A 10,527-nucleotide genomic window follows, 5' to 3' on the forward strand; every position below is an offset into this window, starting at 1 on the left:
CTAAAAACCTACCTGTTCTTGAAATACCTAGGTAGCGAACCAGAACATCAGCCCCCCTCATAATACCACCACATACCCGACCCTGTAAATTATAAACCCCAACCCTAATCACTAACCATGAACACACCATTCAATTCATGGAATATTTCTAAATTTCGTGTTAGCAGCATGGCACTTCCTGGTCTTGCAGCACACAAACTGTTGTTAATATTATTAATGTTGGAATTACCAGATGTACAATGCTATACCCATTAATTCGCTGTATGTACAGTTTCTCTTTATTGTAAACCGCCTAGAAGTCGCAAGATTGTTGGCGGTATATAAGAATAAAGTTATTATTATTATTATAACCCTTCTTGTCATCTTGCAGCTTCGGAGGTGAAAGGAGAGGTCAGGCTCGTTTTAGGTGGTGGTTCAGTTATGCAGGGCAAAGTACTTAAGTTACCCAGAAAGAGCAGATAATTAAAGATTATTATCTTGATAATCTGCCTATTGGCAACTAGCAACTTTCTACCCCTCCCTCCCACACACAGATGGCAAGCCAGGAATTTCCAGGTTCAGTCGTCAAGGGTTATAAACAGGATAGGGTTGGAGGGGGGGGGGTTCACGATACTTACATATTGGTAAAATGTAATTGCATGTATTTTGTTTGAGAATCCAGTCTGTTTGCAAAGCTAGAAAGACCCACCGCCAGTGAGATTTTCAAACCCCCTGGGAGAAATGGAGCTGCTCTCCTAAATCTCCCACATCCATTAGAGATTCCTTCCCTTCACCTCATCCATTAGGATTCGATTTGCTTTCTACAGTGCTTGTCTTTAAAACAAAACAAAATCTCCAGACACACTGCTGGCATCAAGACATCATTCAGTAGAGCGGTGCAATTGCCGACTCCAAGAGATCCTACACATGGAATGGAAGGTTTATCATGCTGCTACATAATCTACCGTATTTTCACGCATATAACGCGCGCGTTATACACGATGTTTACAAACCATGCATAACCTTGCGCGTTATTACGCTTGAGCGCGTTGGGCGGGACCGCCGGAAGAGGAAGCAGCGCAGACGCAGGGCTCACAGAAGGGCCGGGACCGCCAAGAGGAAGCAGCAGGACAACGGTAGGAGCTTCTACATGATGGGGGGGGTGGTTGGGAGGCTGTGGGGGTGCGAGCGGTCCTTCGGGGTAGGGGTGCGGGTGGGAGTGCGTGCGAGCGGTCCTTCGGGGTGGGGGTGCGGGTGCGAGTGCATGCGAGCGGTCCTTCGGGGTGGGGGTGCGAGCGGTCCTGCGGGGGGGTGAATCGGACATCGGGGGGGGCATCAGGCTTTCAGGGTGGGGACAGGACTTCAAGGGGGAGAGGAGAGTCGGGGCGGGCGAAAGGAGAGTCGGGGCGGCATGCGCGGTATAGGGGTGTGCGCGGTATATAAAAATTTATTTACATAAATTACAGTTTCCCGCGCGCTATACCCGTGTGCGCGTTTTACACGGGTGCACGGTATACGAGTGAAAATATGGTAACTGACCGAATGCACTGTACACATTTGCCCATGCAGTCTTCCCCATAGAGCAGAGTCTGAAAATGGCCCCCTAAAATCAACTAACTTGAAACACCGAAATGCAATGGAGGAGGTTCTAAGGGCAGACATGATGGCTGTTTCTCTAGTGACTTCTCACTCCCTGAACAGAGAAAGGCCACACGTTTCTACATCCCCACGAAACGAGTGAAAATTTTTGCACTCTTCTGGAAGTTCCCTCCATATGATTTATTTTTTCATTTAGATTGTAGAGTGTGTTTCTTCCGGTAGGGTCTCCGAGTGTGGCTTTTTGTCCCCGGATTCCCTTTTCGCCTTCCTGTTATTTAAGTCGGCGGAAGATAATGTTTCAGAGTGCAGGTGGACGAGTTTGGCTGCAAGCTGGGATGATCATAAGAGTGCGTTAACAGGACTGGGTCCAGGAAGCCCAGATTCATTTTTGACGAACACATTTAATTCGTTTCGAAGAGCAGAATTTCATTCTTGTCACCCTGTGTACTCTGCTACAGACTCCTCAGCATCAGTTGCCAGTTGACATAAGACCATAAGAGTTGCCGCTACTGGGTCAGACCAGTGGTCCATCGCGCCCAGCAGTCCGCTCACGCCGCGGCCCCCAGGTCAAAGACCAGTGCTCTAAATGAGTCCAGCCTCACCTGCGTGCGTTCCAGTTTAGCAGGAACTTGTCCAACTTTGTCTTGAATCCCTGAAGGGTGTTTTCCCCTATAACAGCCTCCGAAAGAGCGTTCCAGTTTTCTACCACTCTCTGGGTGAAGAAGAACTTCCTTACGTTTGTACGGAATCTATCCCCTTTCAACTTTAGAGAGTGCCCTCTCGTTCTCCCTACCTTGGAGAGGGTGAACAACCTGTCTTTATCTACTGAGTCTACTCCCTTCATTATCTTGAATGTTTCGATCATGTCCCCTCTCAGTCTCCTCTTTTCAAGGTAGAAGAGACCCAGTTTCGCCAATCTCTCACTGTATGGCAACTCCTCCAGCCCCTTAACCATCTTAGTCGCCCTTCTCTGGACCCTTTCAAGTAGCATCATGTCCTTCTTCATGTACGACGACCAGTGCTGGACGCAGTACACCAGGTGAGGGTGCACCATGGCCCGGTACAGCGGCATGATAACCTTCTCTGATCTGTTCGCGATCCCCTTCTTTATCATTCCTAGCATTCTGTTCACCCTTTTCGCCGCCGCCACAACAGTGTGTTCTTGTGACAAGGGTCCTTCACAAAGCTGTAAAGGAGCAGCAGTCAACGGAAGTCATTCCACCAGCTCTCCATGCTCCCCCGCCCCCACCAAGGAATTTCTAAAAGCATCTCCCCAAAAAAGTCCTGAGAGATGATTATGGGATCCTTTTACTAAGGTGTGCTAACCGATTTAGGGCGCACTAATCAATTTACCCCCCTCTCCTGCGAAACCGTGCTAGCGGTTTTTAGCACCGAGAGCCACGCTGAATGGCCCGCGCTGCTCCCGACGCTCATTGAGTTCCTGTGAGCGTCGGGAGCAGCGCGGGACATTCAGCATGGCTCCCCGCGCTAGAAACTGCTAGCACGGTTTTCTAGAAGAAGGGGGTTAGTGCGTGCGAAAGATTAGCGTGCGATAAATCGATTAGTGCACGTTACATCAGTTAGCCTGCGCTAAATTAGCACGCCTTAGTAATAGGAGCCCTATGTGAGGAATCCTGTTAGCTGGGATTAGAACTAGCATCTTCGTGGTCTAAAGGCTGAATTCTGTGAACAGATCAATTGGGGCCCTTCACCGTTCCGGAAACCTTATCTGCTCTGTTATGTTTCCACAGCTTTTCTTATTAACTCGCCAGAAGGTATAAGTGGCAAATTTTGCGTTAAATAGAAATCACCACGGCCCCTTGAACGCTATTGGGCTCCTTTCACTAAGCCCCATTAGGGCATTAATGCGTGGAATAGCCAGCATTGAGCTGGCGTTAGTTCTAGCCACGTAGCGCGGTTAAAATGCTGCTTGCGCTAAAAACACTAACGCAGCTTAGTAAAAGGAGCCCTATATAACCATGAACCTCACCAGATCATTGACTTGCCTATCACAAGTTATATAGCAGGGGTGTCAAAGTCGATCCTCGAGGGCCGCAATCCAGTCGGGTTTTCAGGATTTCCCCAATGAATATGCATGAGATCTATGTGCATGCACTGCTTTCAATGCATATTCATTGGGGAAATCCTGAAAACCCGACTGGATTGCGGCCCTCGAGGACCGACTTCGACACCTGTGTTATATAGAGAGCGTCTATAAGGCCTTTCCTTCATTATTGAGTTATCTAATATAATAAAGCCCTAAGTGCGCATGCGCACTCCCACTTGCGTGCTCCCGTTTTCCGTGCGCTGTAGGGACCTGCAGATAGGAGTGCGCATATGCATGGCGGCGCGGAGCCTGTCGACCGCGGCGGCTCTTGCCGTCTAAAGGATGCGAACTGGCCAGGGCGACGTCAGCAGGGGCCGGAACAGACTTTAATTCCTGCCTCCCAGGCTTCTCCTCCTGCTCTGGCTGGGCCCACGTAAAAAAACCAAAAACCCCCAGAGCTCGCTTCGGATCCGGCAAGGGCTGCGGGTCCTGAAACCTTCCGATTCAAGCAGTGTCTGCAGCACTCTACACACGCTGCTTCGGGACCTTCTACTGCCCTGATTTGCTGGGCAGTAGAAGACCCCGAAGCAGCAGTGTGTAGAGTACTGCAGACGCTGCTGGAATTGGAAGGTTTGTTGGGACCGCAGGAAGGGAAGGGGGGGGGCGGTAAGGGACTAAGGGAGCCGGCCAGACCGTGGGAAGGTAAAGGGGGGGTAGGGGAAACGTTGCTGCTGCACAGGGAAGTGGTGTGGGGGGAGGGAAATGGAGGGGGAGGGAATGCTGTTGTGGCTGCTGCACAGGGAAGTGGTGTGGGGGGAGGGAAATGGAGGGGGAGGGAATGCTGTTGTGGCTGCTGCACAGGGAAGTGGTGGGAGAGAAATGCTGCTGCATAGGAGGCAGGGAGAGAGACAGATCGATAGAAAGAAAAGAAGAAAGACACAGGGGCAGGGAGAGACACAGAAAGACAGACAGAAAAAGGGGGCCAGGGAGAGAGACAGACAGACAGCGGGAGGGAGAGAGAGACAGAAATAAAAACACACAGACATATTCTAGCACCCGTTAATGTAACGGGCTAAAATATTAGTACAGTGGTACCTTGGATTACGAGCATAATCCGTTCCAGGAGCATGCTCGTAATCCAAAATGCTCGTATATCAAAGCAAGTTTCCCCATAGGAAGTAAGGGAAACTTGCTTTGATATTTCCCCCCCCCCCCTCCACGAGGCCAGCAGCGCTGCTCCCCCCCCCCCCCACGAGAACCAGCATTGCTCCCCCCAAATGCCCCCCCGCCATCGGGCACCCCCCCCTCCGCTGCCATCGGGCACCCCCCCCGCCGCGAACTGAGGTCCCCCAACCCACCCGAACCCTCTTCTTACTTTTCTGTAGCCTCCGCAGCGGTACCGGCATCAGCATGTCCTGTGCATGCCGGTGCCTGAAGATCTGCTTCCTGTGCTGGGCCTGAGAGTTCACGTTCGACGTGAGAGTTCACGTTCGACGTGAGAGTTCACGTTCGACGTGAACTCTCAGGCCCAGCACAGGAAGCAGATCTTCAGGCACCGGCACCACGCACAGGACATGCTGGTGCCAGTGCCGCTGCGGAGGCTACAGAAAAGTAAGAAGAGGGTTCGGGTGGGTTGGGGGACCTCAGGTCGCGGCGGGGGGGGGGTGCCCGATGGCGGTTGGGGGGGGTGCCGGATCGCGGGGGGGAGGGTGCCGGTTCGCAGGGGGGGGCGCTCGCAAATCAAAGCGCGCTCGGTTTCCGAGGCGCCGATTTTGCGAATGTTTTGCTCGTCTTGCAAAACACTTGCAAACCGGTGCACTTGTAAACCGAGGTGTATATATATAAGAAACTTGAGTTGCTTACTTGGATTCCGTTCTACATCAAAATAATGCCTTGTGAAAGGGTTGTGTAGGCAGAGATGAGAGGGTCAGCGGAGGGGTGTGGCTCACACGCCCATGTCTTGGCGCAGGATTTTTGCTTCCAGCAACCTACCCAAGTGCCCATTCTTGAAAGGACTCCTGTGATGATGAAAATGTTTAGTTCCATTTAATGAAAACGGTGACAGAGAAAATAAAATGTGTCTCCCCCCCCTACACACCCACACCAATAGCAAAAAAAAAAAAGAAGCAATTATTGGCAAGGACTTTCCAGTTTTAAAAGTGAATGTTGGGAAAGTAGGCTTACCCTTCCTAATAACAGTGGCAAACTCTGCTCAAGGCGAGAATTACTTCTGTGTTTATATCAAGCAATTTTGGTGTTAATTTGCTAGCTTGAAGACACATATTCCGCAGGGGAATTAAAAAACAAACCAACCCAGAGTCGCACGAATGTTGCCCTGACTCTACAAAGGACAATATTTTGTTGTGGTGATGTGAAAGGGCCGCTGGGGAAGAGTATGAAATGCAGAGCGAGGCTTTTTGGCATCAAGACTGAAACTGTAAAACAATGAAAGCTCAGGAGGGCCACAGGAAGAGTCCAAACAGCATCTGAGGGAGAGAGCAGTCAGAAATTGGGAACAGGGAAAAACTTCGCCAGCAGCAGACTGGTGCAAGTTTCCAGGAAAAAAAGTGCATGGAAAACAAGAATAAGAAGATAAGAATTGTCCTACTGGGACAGACCAAAGGTCCATCAAGCCCAGAATCCTGTTTCGAACAGTGGCCAACCCAGGTCCCAAGTACCAGGCAGAAACCCAAAGAATAGCAACATTCCAGAGCTGAGATTGTGATGTCATAATGCCTCATTCCACCAATGCCTAAGAGCCAACCTCAGCAATGATGTCACAAAGGCTTGATTGTCCTATACTCGGCTCACATAACAACATAAGAGCTGCCTTACTGGGACAGACCGAAGGTCCATTAAACCCAGTATCCTGTTTCCAGCAGTGGCCAACCCAGGTCCCAAGCACCTAGCTAGATTCCAAGTAGTAAAACAGATATAATGCTGCTTATCCTAGGAATAAGCAGTGGATTTCCTGAAAGCCATCTGAATAATGGCCTATGGACTTATCTTTTAGGAAATTATTCAAGCCTTTTTTTTTTTTTTTTTAACCCTGCTAAGCTAACTGATTTCACTACATTCTCCGTCAATGAATTCCAGAGTTTAATTCCAATATATATTTATTTACTAGAATTTGGGAGCTAAGATTCCCTTCTTCAGGTCAAAATAGATTGAACAGAAGATGATATTATCAGAGAAAATATGTGTAAAGTACAGTGGTTCTAAGACCATTAGGCCAGAGAAAATATATCAGAGAGGAGGAAGAAGGAAAACTCAGGAGAATAAACCGTCATATCCCGCTGTGTTCTACCACCTCAGGCGAGGTGAATAAAGGTTAAGAACGATGCTCCACTATACACACTAGAGAGACTGATGACAGGAGACGTGAGTAGAGTTGAAAGACAGGATAGAAAAAAAAATACCTGCATGGACTATGAAAGGGGATCCTTGACGGAATGTATCTAGAGAACACCCATTCTTCCTCCTTCAGGCTTTATTTTTTTCCATGACCTTCAAAGCACAACATGCGTTCATGTTGTTATTAAGGGCTCCAGCAGTAACCAAATAATGCAGATGTTGACCGATGAGCACAAACAACAGTGACAGTGCAGGCCATCCCTTCACCCTTTCTAAGGGGTAGTGGTGCCATTTGTTCTGGATGGCTGGGACGTCACCCCTGCGATGCACCAAAACCCCTTCAGTCTCTGTTGGACGAGAAAGCCACGTTTATCAACACTAACTTGGATGTTCCCGAGCTACAATATGGGGCAGGAATATGGTGTCTCTTCAGTGGCGTAGTATGGGGGGGTGAGGAACGCCCCAGTTGTCATGTCGGTGGGGGCATTGGCACCTTTCCACCCCGCCACACTCACACTCTGTAGATCTTCGCCAGCACGAGCAACTTCTCCTGCCTGTTGCGCCAGCCTGGTTCCCCTCTGAATCACTTCCGGGTCATGGGGCCAGGAAGTGATGTCAGAGGGAAATTCAACGCTGGCGTGAGGAGCATGCTGGAGAAGCCACTTGTGCTGGCACAGATTTAGAGGTACCGGGGGAGGAGGGTGCAGGGAGAGTGTGAGTGTGGAGGGGGGGGGGTGCCACTGCCCCAGGCACTTCCTACCCTTGCTACGCCTCTGTGACTTGCCAAGTAAGACGCTCTATTTATTTATTTTTTTTAGCACATTTTATAAAATAAAAACATGCCAAAGTGTAAAGGCAGGATCAATGGAAGGATTGTTAGGACCTGCCAATGCCTTCCTCTGTACCCCTCCTCCACCTGCCAACGACAGTGTTAGCAGCATGGAGGTACCTAGGGTAAGAGCCTAGAAGAAGCAGGACATGGAGGAAAGAGAAGGGATGGACCAGGGAGGTGGAGTGAAGTGAGTGTGAAAGAGTATGAGACCTTCTTTAACCTTCCTTCCCTCTTTCCCTCACACCATGCTCAACCACCCTCATCGATACCCCCAACCCCCACCTTCCAAGACCAGCTACAAGACGCACTTGTAGGTGATGGAGTCGTGCAGTTATGTAAACGTGCAGTTACGTAAACGTGGGCGTTTTGCTCTTTTGCCCCTTTTCATGCTCCATCTTTGAATGTTTCCAAAAAACATGTCCAGATGGCTATGGAGAACCCAAAGGATGGAGGAATGTTTCCTTCTTAGTGCCCCCTTAGCTTGGGCCAGCAGGTCTACCGCAGTGGAAGCAGCTGGGCCTGAGCATACCAAGCCTGCAGTAAGTGGGATGACCAGTTGGTCCTGATAGACAAGGGTTCTGAAGAGGGTGGTCTTGTTACGTGGACCTGGTATGAGCTTGACAATGACTTCTTGGATATAGAGTGTGTGGTGGTTCTAGTGAAGAATGTCATTTTCCATGAAGAGGTTTAAATGAAATGCAATCAAAGCATGGTAAAAGGGCAGTATAACAAGAAAGAAGCTTGAAAAAGAGGGAAAGTAGGAGCCCTTATTATGTAGGATATGATTCTCATGGGCGCTGAACACCTAAACTACCTTGCAGGTGCAGACAGTCTAGTTATGCTGTTTTGAATGCATGTTCAGAAGGAAGGTAGGGGAGGGTCACTGGTGTGGGCAGACTTGATGGGCCTTGGCCCTTATCTGCCGTCACTTTCTATGTTTCTATTAATCTAATCATTTGTTTCTCCGTCATATTTGGAGCTTTTGAAATACAATCGCCTCCTCCTTCCATCCCTCTTCTGTTGTTAGTCATCTAAGCAGCAGAATGGAGGAGGCCAATGGGACCATTACCCAACCAACCTTCTACAGTTATCGGTAGCTAGAGAGTTTGGATGTAGGAAGCCAGAGATTGGTAGTTGCCCTTCCTTCAAGCAAAAAAAGCTCTCCACTGCCCTGCGGTGGTCATCTCTGCTTTCCTTCCATTTCCCACAATCTATACAATCTGTTTAGGGATTATGATATCCAAAGATATAACGCAAGTGTCTATGTTGGTGAGGCAGGCGTGTCTTGTAGGACTTTTCTATTTCATCTGAAGAACGGGCAAATATATTTGGCTTCTAGCCCATTTTAGGTGACATCAGTCATTAGAGCATGCTCAGTTGGCTCTGTCCACCCTTTCTCCATAGAGTCATCTAGAACAGTGGTCCCCAATCCTGTCCTGGAGGAGAGTTTTTCAAGGTAGCCCTAATGAATATGCATGGGGCAGATCTGCATTCCTATCATCTTCATTACATGCAAATCGCTTTCATGCATATTCATTAGGGCTATCCTGAAAACCTGACTGGCTGGTGGTCCTCCAGGACAGGGTTGGGAACCACTGATCTAGAACATGCAGGCATGTCTTTTAGGACTTTTCTATTTCATCTGAAGAACGGGCAAATATATTTGGCTTCTAGCCCATTTTAGGTGACATCAGCCATTAGAGCATGCTCAGTTAGCTCTGTCCACCCTTTCTCCATAGAGTCATCTAGAACAGTGGTCCCCAATCCTGTCCTGGAGGAGAGATTTTCAAGGTAGCCCTAATGAATATGCATAGGGCAGATCTGCATTCCTATCATCTTCATTACATGCAAATCGCTTTCATGCATATTCATTAGGGCTATCCTGAAAACCTGACTGGCTGGTGGTCCTCCAGGACAGGGTTGGGAACCACTGATCTAGAACATGCAGGCATGTCTTTTAGGACTTTTCTATTTCATCTGAAGAACGGGCAAATATATTTGGCTTCTAGCCCATTTTAGGTGACATCAGCCATTAGAGCATGCTCAGTTAGCTCTGTCCACCCTTTCTCCATAGAGTCATCTAGAACAGTGGTCCCCAATCCTGTCCTGGAGGAGAGATTTTCAAGGTAGCCCTAATGAATATGCATAGGGCAGATCTGCATTCCTATCATCTTCATTACATGCAAATCGCTTTCATGCATATTCATTAGGGCTATCCTGAAAACCTGACTGGCTGGTGGTCCTCCAGGACAGGGTTGGGAACCACTGATCTAGAACATGCAGGCATGTCTTTTAGGACTTTTCTATTTCATCTGAAGAACGGGCAAATATATTTGGCTTCTAACCCATTTTAGGTAACATCAGCCATTAGAGCTTGCTCAGTTGGCTCTGTCCACCCTTTCTCCTTAGGGTCATCTAGAACATACAGCACTTCAGATAATAAGGGGAGAAGCCAGGGAAATATGAAGGTGAGAGTGTGTAAACTGACCAGCAAGAAGGCCCAAATAGTGCAAACTCTAGCTTACACAGAAGTCCTGAGGTGAGTGGCCATAGCCTTGAACTCAGAGTGTGAACATTCAGATTTGCACCAGCATCTAACTATCTCAGTGGCTATCTCTGGATTCCCAACGGGATTTTGACAAATTAGACAGTGATGAAGGTTATAAGGGCTGTGTATTGTAGCATTGTTTTTCTAGATTGAATGTTGACCTTATAA

Source organism: Geotrypetes seraphini, chromosome 6 (assembly GCF_902459505.1).
Source record: "Geotrypetes seraphini chromosome 6, aGeoSer1.1, whole genome shotgun sequence".
Classification (NCBI taxonomy): domain Eukaryota; kingdom Metazoa; phylum Chordata; class Amphibia; order Gymnophiona; family Dermophiidae; genus Geotrypetes; species Geotrypetes seraphini.